A 24398-nucleotide genomic window follows, 5' to 3' on the forward strand; every position below is an offset into this window, starting at 1 on the left:
TTAAGTTATCATTTTCGATAATGTAACATTACCCGTGACGTTAAAACCTGGAGAACTAAGTACATAATATATGTTTCGTGATCACTTCTTTTTTCAATAGCAAGTAGATGATCAGTCCCTGATATACGCCAACAACTTTTTTGGGTCTAAGGCATTTTGGTTTTTCTGATGATGTTCTTTCTTTAATTTTTTAAATTAATCATATATTCCTCACTCAAAGGCCGCAAACCAATAAAAATGGGTGTTGTAGGCTATTTTTATATTCTATATATTAATATATATCATTATATATAAATTTTTCTCTGACATAAACATAGATATAATATTTATTACTTACAAAACACACACCGAAACATACAAAATTTCAACAATCAAAGAAAATAATAATAATAAAATAAAAAAAGAATGAGAGATAACGATTTTTTAAAGAACAACGTAATTTTGAAGAATGCAATACGTGTGTGCTGTGGTTGTAATTGGCCCTGTCTCAGCATTATGCTGAGAAGCAGAGTCTTCCATAGCGAAATTGTCAGAGACTACAGCAGCTAGTGTCCGCCTCAGTCGCGAAAATAATAACAATGTAATGATAATAATACTTAGTAGAAAAAATAATAGTAAAAGTAAAAGTTATCAGTGTAATCAATGAAGTATCCGACTTCTCCAGCGACCAAAGCGGGTTATAATATATGACAATATTATCGTTCCAATAATTTTCATTGCATAATATGGCGTTAAGAAATAAGCATATAACTAAAAGTCGTGGAAACGGTTTATAATTTTGATGTCCAACTTTAATATATTCATGATAGTGCAATACCATATACGTAGCCCAGAGACGCGGAAACAATGCGATTAAAACATCAAGGAAATCATTATGGATCATCAAATATAAAAACTAAGAGCAGTAAATTGGTTGATTTAAGCGAATCTGATTGAGAGGAAGTGATGTAGTCACGTTAAGTTGTGGTTCGCTAAATTCGTGCATATGCCCTTACTAATAATGATTTTATTACTAATGCTGATTTTATTATTAAAGCATTAAACAATAATGTATGTATTTATGTGCGAACTTCTGGCAGCACTGAAAGTTTTTTCATGTTATTTTAATCGCACGCGGTATATTTTATCGTTGGATATAAGCAAACAGTTTAAGTTGAAGATGCAAGCCAAATGATCAAAATACTTATTTTTATATAATAGGTCGCAAATAGGCACTGGGCTCATCTGATTTTAAAAGATACTGTCGCCTACGGACATCTCAATACCTGTATTCGTGAGTGGTTCATTGGTACGCTCTATTGAAGGACCCTAAGTTGAATTGGTCCGAAAATACTTCAGTGGATAGATGGTTCCCCATAGTACACGTAACAATTGGCTTAACCTCAGTTGTGGAACGACGGACGTTTCGCATGTGTGCACCACCCTTATAGTGTACGTCCATTTCGTATGCACTCGTAAGATACGATTGCATGCGGGCTGTAATACACTTGTAATAATAGGAATCATTTTGTAGTAATACTTATAATTATACGCAAACACACATACAAAAATCCAGTGACGCTACATCGTGGTCTTGTCCTGAGATTTATGTGTGGGTGTGAGTTTAATTATCATTATTTTTAATAAATCGCAAATAGGTGTTCAGTCCTCTGTGACTGATACAGGCTTTTTGGTTCTTAAGAAACCCGGTTTCCTCACGATGATTCCTTTACCCTACGAGCAATTGCACACAAAGAAAGAAAGTCCCAGTCGAACCTACGACCTCTGAATGGCCAGCGGGTAGGGCAACACTGATTTCTCAAATAAAATCTATCTCTTAATTATAAAATCGATTTCTCTATAGTAAAAAACACAACACAAAACAGTGTAACTACAAAGATTTTTATGAATAAGAGTTAATTCTCGTAACAACTTCTTACAATCTCAGATGTAATCACCGACATTGTATCGCGTATTAACTTTAATTAAACATTAATTGTACAAATACACGCATTCACTTAATTGAACATAAACAATGTACGTTACTGTGAAATTAACTTTCACTAGTAAATTATTTGAACCGGACACATCAGTCAAAGATTAAACGAAATCTGTATTTCCTGTTTAAAGTATGTAATTACAGTTAATACAAACACTGAGCTTACAAATAAAGTTATTTTATTGCTGTCAATAAGTGATTGATTTGATAACGTGATTCATTATTGGTTATTCTTGTGTGATCCGAGGTAATGGCATGAATAGTGCGCATGGAAATTGGTCGAAATAACTAGCAGTGCCACGGGCGCGTCAAGAGTAACCCAGTAAGCACAATTTACCCACGTACGCACCCTTCATACATAAAATCAGAATGATCGCATTCTTTATAATCTAAGTTTAACTAGGCGCTCCTACATTATGTTCTGTCTTTATCACTTATGTACTTATGTACTTTATGTTTAAAAAACTTGATGATGTTGACAATTTATTTTATTTTTTTCAGATATCAAGACTCTCGCCTTTAGCGTGAACTGAGTGAGTACTTTACCTACATATGATTGGTAAATCAAAATGACTGATTTTGTGAGCCCATAGGTTAATAAATAAATTGATAAACATACTAAGTTATTATTATCGTCAACCGAGTATTAAAAAAATATCTTCTTTTAAAACAATAAATTGTATTTATTTATTTTCCACTACATTATTCTACCTTAACAGTTACTACTAATTCGATAGAACGCCAATATAAAACCCACACCAACTATCCTACATAAAAAAATTATACTTATATGTCTAAATCTTCTAAATAACAATGTAGCAAGCAACTTTTGTGAACTCAGCCAGTGTACAAACAATAAAATATGTATGTAACTCCTTTTATATAAAATTTAATTCAGTTGTCATAAGTAAACAAAGAAAAAGGCTGTTATTCAGATATAATATTGTCGAAAAAATATTTTAAGGTTTTAAGATATTATAGATTAGATGTATATTTAATGTCACAACTATGAAGTGAGTTGAACGTAGACTAGAATATATTTGTAAATAAACTATGGCGATATAAAATGTCATTTATAAAAAAAATATCCTTCATATAATTAGTGTTACGTACCTATATAATAAATCCAGACCGAAAAAAAATAACTCTATGATAGTTGGAATATATCAAATAGATTTTTTGTGGACAGGCTTACAAACATAGGAATTTCCTGCTTTGAAGTTCAAATATCAAATATTATTCATAACACTGACTGTCACCTTTACTAATAAATAAATTGGTAAAACATAGTTTCATGTCGTCTTTAGTCGGTCACTTTGCCACAGCCCTATCTAGAATTATCGTGTCGTGATGCGCTTTACCTATTTGCAATGCAACGCTAAGGTGATATGGTAATGAGCTTTCAATGCAATTCTCCTGTTAGCTTCAGGCATCCAAACGATCAACGGTCAGATTAGTTCAGTCTTTTTATGTAAACTTTCTCACAATCTTGAAAAGATTAACCCAATTGTATTATTTGAAGTATCATGTACAATTGAGAGAAGAGGAACATGATCGATCAACCCTAAATGAGCTACGTATAGATTTTAATATCTCAAAAACAGGGTGTGGATATCTCTCTGTGTATAGGTATTATCTCTTTATCTCAACATCAACATACTTTTAGACACCGAAGACACCGACACAACCGAAGCAATACAGCGGTTAGGAGAAAATAAAATAATTTTTAAAAATTTAAAAGAATTTAAGTACATAGTACACAATTATTATAAGCACATCTACTGATTTGTTCGAGCTTCAGTTGAATTAAAGGCTGCCATCTGTTGTAATTCGTTGTAAATGTTTTTATAAATGGAATATGTTTTACAACGTTTTGATACAGGAAATACAAAAGCCTCAAGGAAAATAAATCAAGCGCAAGCTTATATTTTAATATCCTTTTACAAGCAAGCTGGGAACTATAAATTTAAACTAGTTAGAAACATTTACGGTTCTTCAAAACTTTTATTGCTAGTTAGCAGTAGCTTATTTCCATGGCGTTGCTAAAAAGGTCCACTGGGAAATTTTTCATCACAAAATTGCATTTTCAATGTTTATTAAAATATCACCTTAGCTTTGATAATTACTTTTATTTTATTTTTTTGAGGCAGGAGGTAGGATCATTTCTTGAAGGACCCTTGTCGAATTGGTTCGGAAATACTTCAGTATTTATTTCACTACTTATCAATTAATTGCCAGTAATTTGATTGAGGACCTACTGAAAACAGATGTATAGGACGACAAAAGAAAATATGGACAGATTACTAGCGGACTAATAGGAAAAACTGGATGAATATTGCTCATTGGAATAATTATACTGAGGAATAAAAAAAACCGAACAATTATAAAGATTTTATAATAACAAGAATCAATTGAAGACCGAAATTCGTTTCCAACGAACGTCAGATGCATTTTTAAGTATCATTATTAGTTCGTAACACATTTAGATCGTTATAAAACTAACGGTTGAGATGTATAAATTAAATATATACGTTGCGCGTTCTTATAATTTTGATAAATGAACTGGAAACAGTTTTTATATAGAAGCAACATGGAAGGCATTACGCGGCATTCTAATTTGACTTTTAAATTGATATCTGGCGTTAAAATAGCAGGAATTATCATATATTTCTCTTTCTTAACTGTTAATAATAAGACTAAAAAGAGATAATAAGGCTTGTTTTCATTTGTTCTTTATTACAAAAGAAAATTTACTTAATAAAGTCTAAGTATTAGAACTTTTGTTCTGAAAGTCAACTTTGTACAAATATTCATGCAAGTCAAAAATCAGCAATTCTACTTTTGGTTTTTCTTTCTTAACAATCAAAAGTATTGTATGTTTTCTGTAATGTGTATATATTTATGAATTGTCATTAAAGTACTGGTCGTACTTGAATTCATGTATGCGGTGATATTAGTTGTTTCTACTACGTTCTCACGAGTATGTAAGTGCGTGCTCCTATTTCACCATGTCTCCTGATAGAGGACAAATCTTTGTTTTTAATTTATTTTATTATTCTTGGTTGCTCAAGATGTCATATGGAATATGGTGTAATGGTTGCAGCTCCTTAAAACGTGTGGAAGAAAAAACTTGGCGATGAAAAAGAGTGGCGGAGAGTTTATTGCCAGTTCTTCTCGTCCGTTCTACGCCCTTGATTTGAGAACTGGCAGTAAATGTAAAATTAGAAGCATTTAATGTATATTTCTTTTTTTGACGTTTATAAGAGTACATTATGTTACCGACATGAATAAATGATTTTTGATTTTGATTTGATTTTGTACTTATGTCTAATTTAAGAATCCGTGTCTGATTTATATCCGATCATTTTTACTTACAAATTTGTTTACGTCGATTAAAAGATTTAATATTTTGTTTGTATGTATATAAAATACTCAGTAACGTTTATAGTGCAGTAAAGCCTTTTGGCTCACGAGTGTCTAAGCGTATGCCGGATTATAACCTTTTTCACTCGCAATTAACTCTAGCTCGCAATGTGAAGAAAAACGAAGGTACTAAAAGTTTCGTTATATTTTCAAAAGTTTCGTAGGGGGTTATTGAAATAGCCCAGTGAGGAATGTCGCGTTACTTTTATAGTCTCCATACTCTCTCTCTATATGCATACAATACATGTATCCCATAAATTTCCAGCTACTTTCCTCACACCGAAACTAATTTAATATGTATTTTACTAGAAACTATAGAAAGCTTCCACAACTCCGTTCTTATCATGTTTAAAGCTTAACTATTTCGTATTGAGAGCGCTCTTAGATTTTCATAAAACAGTTTATTGGTAAACAGTATAATAACATAAAGCGAAATGCGCAAAACATATTTAAAGTTTTCTACTTAACAGTTAAGTCACTTTCATTGCCAAAAATTACTTTTGGCTTTTAAGCAACAATTAAACAATATATTGATAGTCAGAAACCGTATCAAAGAGGCAGAAACACATCGAATTTTTAAATATATCTTACAATATATATGTATATATATAATAAAATCAGGCCACCGTGGGCAAGCCGTGATGTAGAACGTCAGGATTTTTTCGCTGTAATATTTATAATAAATAAATAAACACTTGTTAAATAGCTACTACTAAACGATAACATAATAATGAAACTGCATTGTATACGGCCGGTTGTATAGTTATATTTTTTGTTTCTTCTAAAATAATCAACGTTGTATAATTTAATAATTAACTTACAAAACGTATAAGCAATTAATACGATGAATACACCGGTACCTCAGAACTCAATTTCCTATTTAATAATACATACATAATATATTGGTTTTCATAGATTTACGAGTGTTTGTAAGCATAGAGATGTCGCGCGGAATGCGATGTAAATCACTTAGGAGTCTCCTCAACAATGGAGTCTTACGCCCCTACAATCTGTTACATTGTATTATACTGTTTTCTCATATTAAAGATTTATTATCTTGAAATGTGAATTTAGATTTTCACTTTCTAATACAATGCGGTGGTGCCGTTGAGCTTTGGATTTACGGCATTTATTTCTCTCAACATCTATAAATAAATAATAATGATAAAAAGGTATACTTAAAAATAAACAAAGAAGAAGACAGTCACAAAATCCAGGCTGACTTGAATAACCTTTGTAACTAAGTAACTTGACAAAGCCTATAAGCAGCTTAGCTTTGTAAGACGTATCAGTGAACGTTTTCATGATTTTAACTTTATGAAAGTGCTATATACTATACTATACTATACTATATCTATATACTATACATACGTAAGAAGTATTTTCGAATATGGCTGCTCGGTTTGGTCACCTACTTACTCTGCACACAAAGAAAAATAAATATGCACGGGTAGTCTAGACTCAAGAACATCCCTAGGTTTAAAAAAATGTAAGTCCTGTATCAAAATAGTTTTTAATTTATTATTAAAGTACACATTTTATGAATTTATTTCTTAAAATCCATACCGTCCAAATGTAGACTCTCGCCTTTGCGGCACTCATTTAATCGAACAATAAAATTACTTATAACGGCACGGCAGGTGGACTCAGCGATGGCTGCCATTTCGTGGCAGATATTTTCTTTCAATTGCGCCAGAGAAGTCGGCTTATTGGCATAGATAGATATAGGCTTAATCCGTAGGAGTTAATCAGGACTCAATTAGGAATCAATTTGCCTAGGAAAATTTCACGAACCCGTGGCAGAGATGTATTGGACGTGAGTGACGTTGTTCCGTCCTGCCGAAACCATGTATGTTCTTTGGTTATAGCCAGGAAAGTTTTGAAATTCAGGCACCAAGAAGTGGTCTAACATTGTCACATAGCCATCTGAAACTAAATGTAAACTTTCTTTTGTGATACCAGTTATAATGATTGTTAGAAAATCTTTTGCAATTACTGTCCATGAAAGACTAGAGCTATTAATATTAGAATTAAGATAAAAAAAAATATATTGTTAAGTTTAAAAATAAATACTTCTGTAACTATAGTAAGCAGGTTTAAAACCAGTAGTTGGTTTCAATAGGTAATTGTATGTCGCCTTATTTTATTTTTGCAAAACAATATGCTATATCTCAGTTCTCACATAAAATGGGTAAACTCAAACGCCGTGGGCGACGGGTATTCTAATTACTGTCCAGCAATTATTTTGTAGAACACGCAACCTATTTTAAACTTAGAGCAAAAAGAATGTTCCTACATAATGATCGTCACTTTCTTCAATTAAAAAAGTGTACGATATATTGTTGGTCAATGAAAAAGTGTATGAAAAAGCTAACTTAATTGTGACGCCGGCCAGCCTCAGGGGACCGCCTGAGACGATTCTAATACTTTTTCATCGTTTTACACCTTTTTATTGGTCGTTTTCACTTTCGTAATATCTAGTATTGATAGATGAAAGTGATATAGATTGCAAATACGATCTAATTTGTGTACAATTAAAAGAATTGTGTTTCTCTAATAAATCACTTTTATCTGTTTTTAATACACATGTTTTACCAATTTTATCATAATCATAACTGATGATATATTCTAAACAAATCAGAGTTTGATTTAAGGGAAACTGATGTCAATAATGTATAATAAATATATGTTGTTTTATTTGAAAAAGACAGATAAAAATTAAAACAAATTAAAAAGTTTGGTCCGTGTGGCAGTGTATCTTTAATGCTGGCATATTTTTCCTCGCTATATTGCGATACTTATTTTTACACTTGCTCTGGGGTCACCAGTACTATCTATAAGGCGCCAGCTTAAATCTTTAATTAGCACCCATGGCCCATGGGAAACAAAATAAAAGCTTTTGAACTTGTCCGAGGGAGGTGAATCGGGGGTAATGTGGCCACAAGTAGCAAACTAAAGCCCGTCTCTTCTCATCAAAATATACAATGTATAATAAATGTTTACTTTTGTCTTGGTATCTTGTTCGGTGTACGCAAAATATGTTGTGGCATTCCTAATTGTTCATAGAATAAATTAATATAAAATAATAATAGACGCAACATTTAAATTGACTACAAAGAAGCATACTACTTGTAGGTAGGTCAGTATCATATTTTCAGAAGGGTTGGCCTCCAGCTCAGTGGCATCAGCATCTAGCTCTCATCACTGAGGTCATTGTTTCAAACGTGCAACAATAGTTTTTGTCTGTGTACGTATTCAACACTCGCTGGTACGATGTAGGAAAACAGCGCGAGAACCGTAAATGACACTGGCCTATACTGCACACCGTATATATATATACGGTGTGCAGTGACAAGCATATCTATCTGCTCAAGTCAGATATCTATTTTATCTAATAGACAAATATATATCGGATATCTGAAGCCTAGCCTTGATGATTAAGATAATACGTAGTGCTGATGCATCGCATAATATCAATAACAGAAAGCTGGCCGCTGGCCCCGCTAGTAATAGAGAAAAAAGTGATGAAACAAACCGATTTTCATGTCGTCTCGAGTCTTTTGAGCAAAACAATTTATCAGTAAAATTAAACAAGCAAATTACTTATAAGATAGTAATCGAAGATACGTCTACAGCTATTAATGTTACTACTAGTAGCTATCCTTAAGTTTGAAGTCTTTTTATCACAACTCGCTTCAAACTAGCCTTTTATTCCTGGGATAAAAATATTCTAGGACTTTTTGCTTTTTGTATCTAGCCGCTGATATGTGTATTTTTAGACACGCATCATGTCTCGGTGGAGTTAGATCGTTTTTTTTATGAAAACGTATAATTTATTGTACTAGACAGGTAGTGCTATTGTTTTCACCAGTAAGCAATTCGTGAATTTTATCGATTCAATATAGTTTAACTATGAGTTTGTCTCGATCAAATTTTTGTTCAGGGCCGTAATAATACAGTCTTATAGTGTAATTTGATATCTCTAAAAAGGAAAAATCTGGTTTGATACATAACATTGCATTTACTTATACGATTAATAAATTAATAAAGACCTAATGAAAGGAATTTAAATTTAATACTAAGAGCCACGCTCGATTCACTTAAAATAAATGTAATAAAATTTGTATAGTAGTGTAAAGCGGGCAACCCTATCGAAGGCCGTGCAAAGGCCGGTTAGTGACCTGGCAACAATATTTATAGTGACACGTCATAAAGGCGTGGCTTAAAGACGGGCATCGGATACGATAATTGAAATATCGTGAGATTTACTTCATATGAACCTTTTTTAACCTTTTGAATTAAGAGTGTTTATTGGACATTGAAGGCATTATATACTGAATAATTCGTTGCTACTTTAACCCGTCAAGAATTGCAAATTCATAATTAATTAATAAGTTTTCTGTATCTCGTACTCTGTGGTTTAAATTCCGGAGGCATTTTTAAAAATGGTAGAAATTAAAAATGTTAATTTTTAATCCATCTAATTTGTGTAGGCCGTCAAAATGAGACGTAATATAAATACTTAGCCATCTAAAGAGTTGTTTTAAATCATTGTTGCGTGTTTTCTTGAGGACATTAGCATTAGTTGCCAGTTGTAGAGCTAATTCTCTATTCTGGTTGTCAGTCGCAGTTAATTGATAGGGCAACACACACACAATAGAAAATCTTAAAGTGTAACGGCATTGTGGGTAACAACTCGAAAGGTGCTGTTAGAAACTATTCAGATTTCCCCATTCATTTTAGAATAAAAATGTTTTTTTTGATATCACAGGAATTTCGACCTACTAAGAACTATAACTATTATTTTATTTCGTGTATCGTTTAATAAAAATTTAAACCAATGAATACATGTACACTTAGTTCAAACAGGATAGTTAAACTTTAAAATCACATAGTCATCATCACATGGTTCAATGAATTAAAATTATTTATAATATATTATATAATACAGTATCGTAACAGATCACATTCAGATTGCCTGAAAGCTCTGCCGCGTGAGCTTTTTAGAAAGCATTATTTCTTACAACTATTTTTCCATCGTAGTCGTGACTAAAAGAGTTTCTCGAGTATTCAAATGATATTTTATTTACAGAAACTCAATTAAAGGGCGTATTACGTGCCTAGATGTAATAATCTGTAGCTGACAAAAGAATTACCTATTGTGCATTACTTATAATTTTATGACGATAATGAAAGTTTGAATGCTGCATATTCTTAAAATTAATAAGACTTTCAAAATTTCTTCAATCTATTTCTTAAAATTAATAGCGTATTATTTTCATAGATGCTAACTTGACGTTCTTTTGTTTTTGGTGTCCACAGTTCAGCCCCTAGGGAAGTCCTTCTGGCACAAGTACTAATATCTTCTTATTTCACACCCAATTAATTACATACTGTCTCTCTTCCTGGACTATTGCTGGATGTTTGACATCTATTTCATTCGTTTAGCCCTAGTGAGAAAGAGAAAGGGTGATAAACAAACATCGATATTTATAATACAGGAAACGCATTTTCCAATAACATGCCAACATTTAGTGGTTTGTTTAATGTGATTCCTAATAGATAGCCTTGTATTATTTGATTAATAGTACTAGAAGCTGCGCAGTGCCATTTCACGTAAATCTTCGTCTCAGAAAGGCAATTATAAGATGTTTGATATGAATACATGAATTTTAAGTGTTGCTTGGGTGATTGATAACTTCATATAATTGGTATTAGAATTTTGTTGGGTATAATTTACATATGCAGATTATGATGGCGGCGCCTTTTAAACGTGTTGTTTAGGCATCTTTTTCGAATAAAAATAAAAGCAAATCTATAACGAATTTGTTTCGAATGCTTCACTGTAGTTACTGCGAGAATTCCACATCACATTTTAATACAAATACAATTTTGACACAACACTGATAAGCAGGACTACCTAGGAGCTTGAACCTTCTCTATGGTTTTTTTTAATTAATTAAAATCCATTAACAATTTTATTCCAGATTTAACAATGACTCTAAGTAATGAAAATTAGTGAGTGTATTATGTGCATGTGTGTGAATAAGTAAGTGTCATGTGTATGTACACATGTACAATGTACATGCTAGGTCTCAGTGGCATGTCCAAAAGTTAAAACGTTTTTTAAATCTTGGGCGATATAGTCTGCGTCAGGCGAATTGACTAAGTACTGTCTGACCGATGACAAAATTCCTATTTATAATTAAAATAATTATGTAATAATTGTGTCTGTATATCTTGTTCTGTTTCGCGTCGCATACGCATTTAAACAGCATACGGAACGTTAAAGAATTCGTTGTAAACAGTAAAAAAAAATCAACATTGTAATTTTAAAAATATACATATATTTAAATTTGTAATAGACGAGCTGGGAAACCTGACACGGGCATTATTTCACTTTTAAAAGGGTTCAGAAAAAATACATATTGTTTATACATAATTCACAATGAGAAAAAAATGTATATTATTAAATACAACTACGTCCATTTAATAGATTTGAGATACGCCGATTCCTGAACACGCAGCCTGGTGATGGATGGTAGACTGGTTGAGTTGAAGAATTAGGTTATCTAATGAGTTAATAGCCTCCGATTTGAATACAAGCTGGAAGGTGTTTTGAGATTAGCTTCTGTTTGGTTTGTCTGGCAACAATTTTATTTGTGTAGAAGTAACTGAAAATAAATATCAAAAGCAATTCTCTGTTCTTAATTAGTTTATTCTGGTCTTTTTTGAACTCAGCGATTTTTTAAAATGCGAATATTTCTAATCGTTTAGGTCTTTCTGGCGTTGAAATACCTAATTATCTATTGCGATTCTATATACACTGTGTGTACCTGTATAAAATACGAATGTTAAACTGTATTATAATGTTTTAAGTAAAAAGTATTTTTTTAATGTTGATGAACGAAATAACGCAATTATTTATAATTCAGCAAAATAATTACATGCTCAGCGTAATGTTTGCAAATAATTTTCCTAGCGAAATAAAATTCTACTGATAATTTACCATTCCTAAACGAAAATATCATCTTAGTGCTCAAATTATTTTGAGTAAGAATTTTGGTATTTCTAGGAATATTAAGAAATAAATTTAAAGTGTTGCGATGAGTGTGAGATTAATATTAATATTATTTTTAAAGATAATATCCCTAACTCTATCTACTTATAATTAGATTTAGTAATAATTATCACTAAATATAATTATATTATCTTTTGTGTTTCATACAAAATTTAGTATGAAATGTTATGCTAGTATTGGTTGGTAAAAAAACAAAAGAAGATTGAAGCCTTATGAGCCGGACATTATTTCGCCAGATATTCCAGGCTCACTGTTGACATCAAATCCTCAAAGGCCAAGATTTACAGTCAAGTTTATGTCATATGTTTTTGGAATACGGGAGTCATGCTAAGCGCTAAGCCTGAGTCTTATCCTACTCTTTCTTTGAAAGCAACCTTCTCTACATTGTATCAAGTTAAACTTGCACTTCGTGCGGCTACTGTAATCGCAACAAGATCATTCAGTCGGAGTTAATGAATTCTTTAATGATTTCGCCCATTCACGAACTTGGCATTAAGGGAGTGTTTCAACTTAATTAACTCAGCGATTTCATCAAAATTCGTATATTCCTTAATCGTTAAGGTTCTTCTGTCGTTGAAATTGTTATGGATGAGATTCATACACAGTGTTCTTGTAAAATATATGAATATTAAACAAGCATTTTCCCGTACCGCAATTCTCTAATTAATTTAACTTATTAGTGCTTAGCAGAAAAATAATTAGAAAAAAGTTTTTACAAATAACAATCACGATACCCAGTAAAACACAGTAGGTTGGTACAACGAAAGCACACTGCTTTCTGGCACAGTGGCCTAATCATGGCACCCTCAATCCCTGAGGATATTCGAATGACACCAACGGAATCTGTCTGTTAGTATAAGTTCTCAAAGCCAAACCGAAAAACCGGCATGTCTAAAAGCCAAATATCGACGACATGTGTCAGAAATAATTGAGATGCAAGCTGAGGTCGATTTAGTAGCGCCACTGGCTTTTTATTAATCAATAAAATGAACTACCTATTTCACTATTGATATGACTATAGTGTTGCATTAAAACTCATTTGATTATCGTATAACCAATTAAGGTTTATAGTGAAGAAAAAATAAAGACGATTATTAAATTATACACTTTCTATGCGATGTATCTTTCAGTCCGTTTCATTTAAAATGAGATTAACTCATGTTGAAATCCATAAAACGCGTACACCAGTTATAATTTTTACGGCAGTCTTCGCTTGCAAGGTAATTTAGTGAAGCACTCTCCAACTCTTATTAGAAACTGTAAAATCATCATTAGTTTTATTACTTAATTAACTTTTCATTCGTTTTAATATTTAATCTACACATAATAATGTCTCTCTTGAGTTGTCAATTGTTTTCAATGAAGTTAAGTAATAGAAAATAACGAAAATATGCTTTTTGCGTTAATTTATTTATATATTATCTAAGTCCACGGAAAATTTATTTTTACTCTGTTACAGTTAACATTGACAGCAAAAGGGCCCAGTTTTAACATGTCTGTTGTTTGATTGCACGAATAAAATTTAAAAAGGAAGCCCATAGGACTTGAGAGGAATTAACTTGTCGACACCCGTGACTCACTAATTTGTATGCGTTACTTTTTCGCAACAATGCATAAGGAGCGTCCTTAGTAACGTGGGTGAGGGAAAATGATAGCCCATTGACAGTTTTTAATGTGGCTATTATCACACGTGTCACAACGTGACTTTATCTCGAGCCCCAGAAGAAATAAGGGCCGGGTTAAAATATCTTAATAGCAAAAAGCTTATGCCAACTTAAATACAGCTAAAAAGAAAAGAAAGTGCTGTTTATAATAACTTTCGATCATAGGTGTTACCATTTTAAATACAGTGTAAATAAGACAGTACAAAAAATTATGACTATCCATCTTTCGCATATGGAAATGGAATATGGTTGATGGTATTCTTGACTCTTAAATCTCTTGAGAATTTCATTTTTGTGTGGAAAAACGTGAGAAACACAAACTAACATAAGTGTAGGCAAAAATATTAGAGTACATTTATTAATTTAGTTAGTTAGTTTAGTTATTATCTCACCCTAGTGAGGGCTGGTGCTGTCAATAAGGATTTTTGCCCTGGATTTTTTTTAATGTTACCATTTTTAATAATTATGTTTATTAAAAACCTGTTATTCTTTAAGTAAACATAATGTAGCTTTTAAAGTCCAATGACAAACTGGAAATAAACAAAAAAACGCGGCCATCGGAATTATTTTAAATTCTTTAACATTAAACGTCATTTCTTTTAAAGGCAAACTAATTCAATAAAATAACGGATTTAATCACTTCCTACTTAGTTATATTAACTTAAGTTACACGCACGAAATTCGTTTGAACTGAATACATTTTTCCTTATATGTCAGTGAGTAAAATATATCGCGTAACTGTAAGTCCAGCCAATAAATATTTGATAAAGATCATTTCTATATTTACCGTATTTGATACAAAGGTGAAATTCGAAAGTCCTTAATCGATCCATTTGTCAAGATGAAATTAATCTTAAGTAATGTGCCATTGTTAAAAAAGAAATGATACACCGTTTGCGTGGTAGACTTTAATATTATGTTATCGGTCCGTCAATTTTATTGTCCCAAATTATAATGTTCCATTTTTAATTTATTTGAAATATTCGAAATTTAAATTCGATTTTGACATGTTACTACAGACAATCATAGACGCTTATGTCATAGAGTATTGTCGTAAGGCTGCCAATCATCCATACTAATACCTTATATAATATTTTGTGAAAACGTAACGTTCCCTAAAGACGATTATTTAGAAAGTAAATGTTACATTATATAAAATTTAATTTATTTATAATTCTACCATTTAGTTAAAACCTTTTTCGGAAGTTAATTATTTTAACCCAAGACAATTATTAAATAAACTCGTAAATTCGTATCGTAATGCATTAAAGATAAATTTACTTAATGAACTTCGGCTTTTATTAGTATGACTTAAGATAATTTTATGGGTAAACTGAAAATTTTATGCGTAATGCAGGTTATAATATGTGAAAGGTTAATCACAATTATTACAGAACTATAGACGAAGATTTATAGAAGGAATTCATGAAGATAAATTATTTTGAGTTATGCTTAATTATGGTTATTATAGCTTAGATATTTTCATAGTTATTCTATAAATAAGAATAATATACCAAAATTCTTTTAAAATTTTTGAATTTTACATTAGTACCTCAATTACAAATATTTATTGAATTGTGTTAAAACATTCTTAAAAGTCCTCTTAAAGGCTCATTGGCTATTAAGTTATTTAAATAGAGGCATAATTACATATTATACATACAAAATAATAATAAAAAATATTTTATAGATCAGGACATAAACTACAAAAAATAAAAACATTTATTTACATACAATTCAAAACAAATAACATAATACATAAAAATATATCTAATAACTAACCTTAAAATTTAAATATTAAAAAATATTATTAAAAGGAGTCCCTTTAGGCAAGGTTCCGAAGATACTAGCAGCGTTCCCCCTTTGAATAGCTAGACTAATTATTCTTTGTGCGAGGTAGCTGCCAGCTCTTCGATCTCCTGTGATGTCGACTAACCTTTTTGATAATTCCCTAAAAAGCCTTAACGCGCTAGGACCCCACGGACCAAGGGTCCGTATTATAATGTAGAATAGTTTAACTATGTAAACAGTAATGGTCGCTTATGACAGTTTTCTTCTACGGCACATATGATATAACGCACGTTTAAGATACGAGACGTGACCGTTAAATCATTGAAAACAGTAAAAGCGTAGTGAATCATTAAATGAACACTTATGGGTTCCGTATATATTTTACGATGTCTAAAGTTTTCAAATGCTTTATATTATCTTTCGCGTTTCATTAGGATTCTGAGCTCTGGCGATGATAGCGAGACTTGCCGAATATAAAAATCCATTTTGTGTATTGTAATATAATAAGTATGTTAATTATTGAGTGTTTTGTATAGGGATATGGGATTTCCGGAGGCTAAGGCACATAGAGCCACATGTACATGCATTGATATATTCAGTCAAAGACAAACAGCTTTAAAAAAAATATATATTCTCAGAGGCTCTCGAAATTTTCCCAAAGAACCAAGTAGAAGTTACACAATCCATTTTGATAGAGTCAGCTCGTGCCGTTAATCGTTAACCGTTTAATTGCAGTAGGTGTTATTCAATTGTAATTTAGCTGATTGCATTTACCATAGTAATTGGTAATTTTTATTACACAGGTGTAATGGAGCTGTCACCATTCATTTAACAATAATTACAAGTATTTACGCGAGTACTACGTTTTGAAATTAAACTTTACTCACATGAAGTTTCGACTGCTGCACAAGTTGACAGATAACTTATTCCTTTTATTTATGAATATGAGTCTAATGTCAAAGTCAAATGATGTCTAGGGATCTTTCGGGACGCCAGCCTTCTCTTAAGATTGGAGGAAGTCCTTCCTCATTATAGTATTAAGGCGATATTCTATTTTTAAATTTATAAAATGTCTTATTGTATCGTTTTGAGACAGCCCCAAGTTGACAACTGCCAATGTTAAATGATCTCTTAGGTACATCTAGAATCTACGGCTACAACCTTAACCATTGGGGGCTTGGTTAAGGTAGTATCTACTCTTTACGTTATAGAAAAAGAAGACATTCTTCCTCCACATAAGTAAATACAATGATTTATTTTTGAATAAAAAATATGTCTTATAGTAACTCGTCGGTTATCTTTATGATAAGTTTTAATTTACCACTGGATTATTAAAGATATTTTTTTTGATAGCTTTCATATTTGACGAATGAAGTAATACGTAGATGAAGACAAAGAATAAGTTAAAAGAGTTCAAAGAATCATCCTCCTTGCGGAGATGCTGTTTAGGCAAAAACATTTATTTGCATAGTGAAAATCACCCAAAATTGTATCTGAGGCATATAATAGGTTTATTTTTGCCTCTAGTTAAGTTTAAGTTAAGCACTATTTAAATAAAATTTTTGCTTAAAAACATCCGAAGACCATGTTTAGGCATATAATTCTTATATATGTGGCATATTTAAGTGTAGTAAAAAAAAATTTGTCTTTTTACTTTAAAAGACACTTTTCTACATGAGCTTAGTTATTCGTAGGCATATATCTTATTATGATAACGGTTATTAGGTATTAAAGTCACTAGGCATAGTTAACAAAAACACTAAGGTATCTGATAAGAAAATTCTATAAAAATTGTTTCCGGTATATAGCTAATATATGTGCGTGCGAACATTCTTCAATCACGTTTATTACTTGTGACACGGCTTAGCAGTAATGTAATCTTAGTTTTATTTAGCAGTGTTATTGGTGTATTCGATATCTTTTTAAGATATATAGTTTTTAAGATAGCTATAAGGTATGTTTTTGGAATAACACGGATAAACGACAATCTTGAACCTCGTATCATAAAAGACAAAAAAAATTGTTTATTTTAGACATGGCTAACTAAATTTCTATATAATTTATGTAATTGATTATCTACACATTAAATTACTTAAAAAAAAATTGCACGATTCACATCTAAAATTGATTGATATATTATTCTTCTTTTTATGGTAGGCTACTTAGCATTTTAAAGAGATGTTAAATATGATAAATGTAAGGATTTATACCATTGTTCATTGACCTGAAGTATTTCGCGATGATAGATCTAATTTACATACTGTCACTATGAAGAAGAATAAGAGATCTATAATCATTAATAATTATAATTTATTAGTACACAAGTATACTTTATACATGATAATTACAATAAATTATATCAGAATTACTGGTTATATAAAAATATTAATTGACTTAAAACTTCGTTACACAAAAGAATTAGGGAACTTATAATGACTAGAATTTTGCGTAGACATGAAATAATTCTTTATGTTAGTCTAATGATAACTTAAACGAAAGTTATATAAAACCGAAACTACACATTTAAAGTTGAAACTTCTTTTGGCACGATAGAAATGATGAAAAATGATGAGAGTAGATTTGACGATGCGCGCGCACACCGTCACAAAAAACCCTCAAATTTGCATTGTCAACATTTTAAAATAAAAAATGTCCATTTCTTTAATTACGTAGAATTTTTTTTCTTGATATTTAATTAAACTTTATTTAACTAGATAATGCGTTTTAATAAAACTTTCAATGTATCAAATACATACATACACAAATGTGTTTTTTCTACGTCACAGTTATGACAGTATCTTCTGTAATAACAATGATTATTTAATAAGTTGATTGAATTTCTACGACATTTCAATCGTTTTTACTTAGTAATTAATACTTGTTAATATTTTTCTTCCAGATCACACTTCCTTGGAAGCACAGCCATAAAAGGTAAGATTGAGGAAGTAGACTATTTCGTGGAAGAGAAAACGAGTATTGATAACGGAGATGTTATGAGCTAATAAGCTTGCATTCATGGATCTGTCTGCTGTAGTTTTTGTATGCAAAGAAGTTTTTTACATCCGTTTTTGTATTTGTTAAAAAAACTTCATTCAAATTAATTCGGTGATTTTTTATGATGGAAAAAAAGAATAATAAATAATAATAATAAAAAATAAGTGAAGTCCTTTTCGGACTATTAAATTTACTTTCTATGAAAACCGACAGCAATAATGATTCAAAATAATAAAAAAAATCATTTATTCATGTAGGTAACACAATGTACACTTATGAACGTCAAAAAAATATACCTACATTGAATACTTCTATTTTTACATTTAATGCCATTCTTAAATCAAGGGCGTAGAACGGAAGAGAAAAGAAATGGCAATAAACTCTCCGCCGCTATTTGGATGGGGCAACCCTAGTTACAAAACGCTTTAAGAAATTAAATATGTAATAATTAAATGGTCGTTTTTCGAACATGTGAATTAAATTACTTTCTCAAAAATCTCATTTGTACGGTGTAAATTATTATCAAACATTTACAAGTGAAAAATCTTGGCATGTGGAACTTTGAAGAAAGCGTAACGACAATTCGACATCTGCGATTAAAATGAATTGAAAATACATGTGTGTAATGAAGAGTAGTGCCCGAAGTGTTGGCATATGGTCTCGTTATCAGCCTATAAAATAAAATATATAGGAATCAAATACAATAAAAATTCGTCGGGCACTACTTTTCATTTGTTTTTAATCACGTGTATTTTCACTTGATATTAAAATGTAACGTTTGAGTTTATGTAACGTTAAAGTGTAACTTTATACATATTAACAATATTTTTTGAATTCAAAAAATCACCCATGTGACGACAGGAGGTATGACTTACTTGCATTCAAATATCAAATCATTTATTCCAATTAGACCACCTATAATGTCATTGATTTCACTTGCTAAAACTAGTGTATGAAAAATGCTCAAATTTTTAACATTTGAGTAAAATATGGTTCACGACCTGTCGTTACAGAAAGTTATTAAATAATTTGTTGAGAACAACAGACCACAGACCCTGAAGACGTTATTTTGATACAATCCAATTACATTGATACATACAATCATAGAAACTTACGGGTATTAAATGCGCATTTCCGGAAATTGAAATTTCTTCTTCAAATTTCCAATTTCGAGTCAGTCTGAATCACCCTTCGATTTTAGTAATCTATTTCTATCAGTATTACTAAATACACGAATATAAGTATAGCTGATATCAAGGTTGGAACAACTTAATACAAATAGACATTAAATATTAAAGGAATCGAAATTTGGCAGTAAGATACAAATACGTTCTTATATAAATGTAAATCTTACGGGTGAATAAATGACATATTACCAGAAATCGGAATTTCTTCTTTAACTTTCAAATTTAGAATCGGTCCATCACCATTTGATTTTGTTAATCTATTTCTTGCGTAAATATGTATGTATAAATACAAGAGTAAAAGTCTATTTACTGCAATATAAAAGTTTATAAAACTGTACAATAATTTTACGGAACCCACCGTTGGAAATTACCGTTGCGGTTTTGTTATTGAGTGTTGGTGACCCTAATTTGTATGTCCGATTACTTTCATCACGTTCACAATCTTGTTAAAATAAAAATGCGGTCTGTGGTTTACTTAAGATGACATAATGAGTCTTATTAACTCGATCATTTTGTTATGAAAGAGATAAATTTTGACTTTCACTTAACAATTAGTGTTTCATTTATTGGAGAAGAGAGTAAAGGTAATTGTAACATTCTAACCGTTCTAGACAATTTCCTACTAATTTTTATATTTCATCTGCTAATGAAACATTGTATTCCATTCTTGGATGGCTTTTAACCTTAGCGTTGTTAAACCAGTACAGAAAAAAGAATTATACCTAATTGTTATCAAACCAACCAAGGAACGATTTTTGAAATAAGAATTATTCTAAGGTTAATCCTACACAAGTGATGGTTCGGTTTCCAGAAATTGCAAAGATACATTGAGCTCTCCATTCTTTTTTAATAATTACCAATTTTTTAAAATTCATATATATGCATCTGAATTGCAGTATCTTGCTTATTGTATAACAATTGTCAGTTGTTTACATTTGGAAACTTAAAAAATACTATGGAAAACTTTATTCTTTTTCCGATAGTAATAGTATAAAGTTAATTAAATTAATTAATATTTTTTCACGATATTAGACTTTATTCTTGCGGAAATTTGTTGCTAAAATGATTCTGATTATTTAACCATGTGGCACGCTTTTCATCATCATTTCTTCCTATTAATCTATTCCCTCGTACTAATGGTTTTTACTATTCTTAGATTCTATTTTTAGCATGTTTACTTATGCAAATGTATTACGAACATCGTTCCTTCATGCTTCTTTTAACCCACAAGTCACGGTAAAGGTCACTTAAGGAGCGAGTTGTAGAGAAATCAGTTGACATTCAACATTCCAAGGTATATCTGGTTCTAAAGTGCATAGTAAAATCGTAAAAAGCAGCGTATACAAAATAGTCTTATATACGGAATGAAGAAATAAAACAGGGCCTATAATAGGTCCTTGCATGACCAGTCATGGATGCTTATGATTTAAAATACAAATTACACTACCGTGACCGAATTTCAGACATAACTGTGTTACATAGTTCAACTTTAAACAATACAGTTAAATACATTTACACAGTATTTAAACTCATTTCGAAGCTCAATAGTTAATGTGCATATTCAATAACACTAGACAAATAGCAGTTACATTTAACTAACTAATTAACACAGTTTGCTATTGTTTAACGGATTGTTATTAGCAATTCAATAATTAGGTATTCAATCTTATGTCTAATGAGAGTACAACGAAAGTTTGATGTATGTAACTTGTATTTTACGTAAATAAAATCAAATGTATTAGTGTCGGTAACTTATGTTAAAACAATAATATGATTCTAATTTCAAAGCCAGTTCTTAAATTAAACGGAACGGAAGAACTGGCAATAAACTCTCCGTAACTCTTTTAAATCGCCCAAGTTTTTTTTACAAAATGTTGTGAGCACCTGCTATCATTAATTCATGCTCTCATCACACGTTAAAATAGTTAAATATTGTACTTAGGCAAATAAATCAAAATCACTGTTAGCGTTTTAATGCTGCTGTAATAATTCTTAACGCAAATAGGTCTTGGTGTTTGTTTCATTGGTGAACTGCGATAGACATAGACACATATAGACACTTAGTATATAGTGTCCTCACGATGTTTTATCGTATGAGCGCTTCTGTAGTTAAAAATTCATTAGTTGACGACCTGAAGGTTGAGTACGTCATAGCGACTGAAATTTTTAAATGACGTCTAATATAGGCTCTTCCTATTCGTAACGCGTTTTAAATCCTATTAGACATATATATTATGCATTGCGTTGTAAATTGTCTATTATATATAGAACTAGGACTAGGGCTGACTACTCAGTACTGTCAATGTCAAGTTAGTGGTGCTCTTGTTGTTTGTTCTCATTTCAATTTCAAACGTTTTTGTTTACCGGTTCGAGTTGTGAGTTAAGCAATTTCTTGACCGTGACATCTACTGGGTATTATGTATGTTTTCATGATCTTAAGTCTCAAAATATGATTCTGTAACAAACTGGACCAGTACCCAGGGGCCTTTTGTAATTTGTGTTAAAATGACAGTTTGTATCGACAAATTTTCATTAAAATTAAGTTTTCGACTCTCAACATACATTACTGTTTAGGCATCTTGTCTAAGGCGCCTGTTAGCAATAACAGTACATACCTACGTGTGTTGCTGATTACATAATCTTTGTTAAATTTATGATACTTATGTCCAAAATATAACAAACCTGGTTTTGGTTTTATAAATTTGTGTTTATTATAATTTAATGTAATTCAGACGCTTATAAAAATCTTGTAACTAAAATCAACATACTTAAACAACATATTCACCTTTAGTTAGGAAGTAATTGGCGCCTGCAGCGGAGCTTGAGATAATAGTAAGAAAATTAATGCGTTTTTACCGCTCTGCATCCATTAAAACTACCTATTGCCTGCTCATTATACAGCCTCATACCGAGTAATAAATCGACGCGGAAAGCATTAGTTTATATGAGACCACTGAACACATTTAATCTAAATTGATATGTATAGAGCGTATTTTTAATCTGTATTGGGACCCATAGTCACAGACAATAAATTTCTCCTTGTATTAAATGGTAAACATTAAAATTGCGTTATATTATTGTTTATATCTGAAGTGTGTATAACGGTTGTAAGCTTTATGAATATTTCAATATTAGAGATAATATTATTTAATCAACTTATCTAAAAATTATTTTAAATACATTTCTAGTACAAACTAAAGTCAATGTTATCATAACGCTGGCGGCTGCATTCCTTGTAAAATACCCAACCGCTTCTTGGCTTATTATTGTGAGCAAGAGTTAATATAATTGTATATTTTTTTGTATAATCGTTGTCTTGTCTCTGTCATCATTCGTCTATGCATAAACACTATATTTAAATTCCTTTTTCTATTTTGCACTCTTATATTTTTCGAACTTTTTTATATAAAATCTTTACGTTGTAAAATCTAATTTTGTTATGAATTGTATACTTATTTAAAATTAACTTACCTAATCTATCTCAATATAAAAAGTTTCATTGTGGCTTTGGAAGAGTTTTATCTCTATTGATTACTTTTTACCAGAAGAAATTTGATTCCTGAAGGACAAGAAAATAATAATAAAAGCTTTAATAAATAATATAAAAGCCTAGCAACTCAGTCAAATGCTTATATTTTAGTTTATATATTTCCACACCACAGATAACTGTTGGGTTTAAAAATAAAAATGTCCGAAACCACAGACTATTAACTCTAGCAGGTTAAGGCTTGAACAGTGCTCAAATCGGTCAACTAGCCCTAGTTTAAATTAAATTGTTGGAAGAACTGTCGCTCATATGCATTTGAAAAAAATATATATTGTGGGTTGAAGCCTACTGTATCGATTGATAAAACCAAAAAAGATAAAAGCAATACCAATTTCCCAAAAAAAAATTTACCATCGAACCGTAGATTAGACATAAATTACAAATTCGCTCCAAAACGGTTTATGCGATTTATTTTAATCTTACACGTATTATTAGATATAGCATATATTATTATTTTGATAAAAAAAAATTTGTATTAATTCGTTTCCTGGGCATGGAAAGTAATAAAAGGTAAATAAACTCAAGCGCAATGGGCTTCCCTCCGCAATTTCACACCCGCGAGCCCTGCATGCGGCTTGTCTTCAGTCCACCTCAACGCTTTGCGACGGGAGGACTACGCTTGTGTGTCGAAGCCAATAATAATTAAATATTTGCGTATTTTAGTTTTTACCCGCGGACTTTTTTTAGAAATGCCAAAATATAAAAAGAAATATCAAGTGAGGCGAGGACATGA

General features: G+C 31.1%; 1 protein-coding gene across 1 annotated transcript in view; it reads left to right on the plus strand.

Annotated features, from left to right (window-relative positions):
* Nucleotides 1–24398, plus strand: part of LOC110996254 — a 61072-nt gene that overhangs the window by 21662 nt on the left and 15012 nt on the right. Inside the window, exons 2-3 of the mRNA XM_022263841.2 lie at nt 2480–2511; nt 18837–18868. The gene's annotated coding sequence lies outside the window, so the exon portion shown is untranslated. The remainder of the gene's footprint in view (nt 1–2479; nt 2512–18836; nt 18869–24398) is intronic.

This window comes from Pieris rapae, chromosome 8 (genome assembly GCF_905147795.1).
Source record: "Pieris rapae chromosome 8, ilPieRapa1.1, whole genome shotgun sequence".
Taxonomy (NCBI): Eukaryota; Metazoa; Arthropoda; class Insecta; order Lepidoptera; family Pieridae; genus Pieris; species Pieris rapae.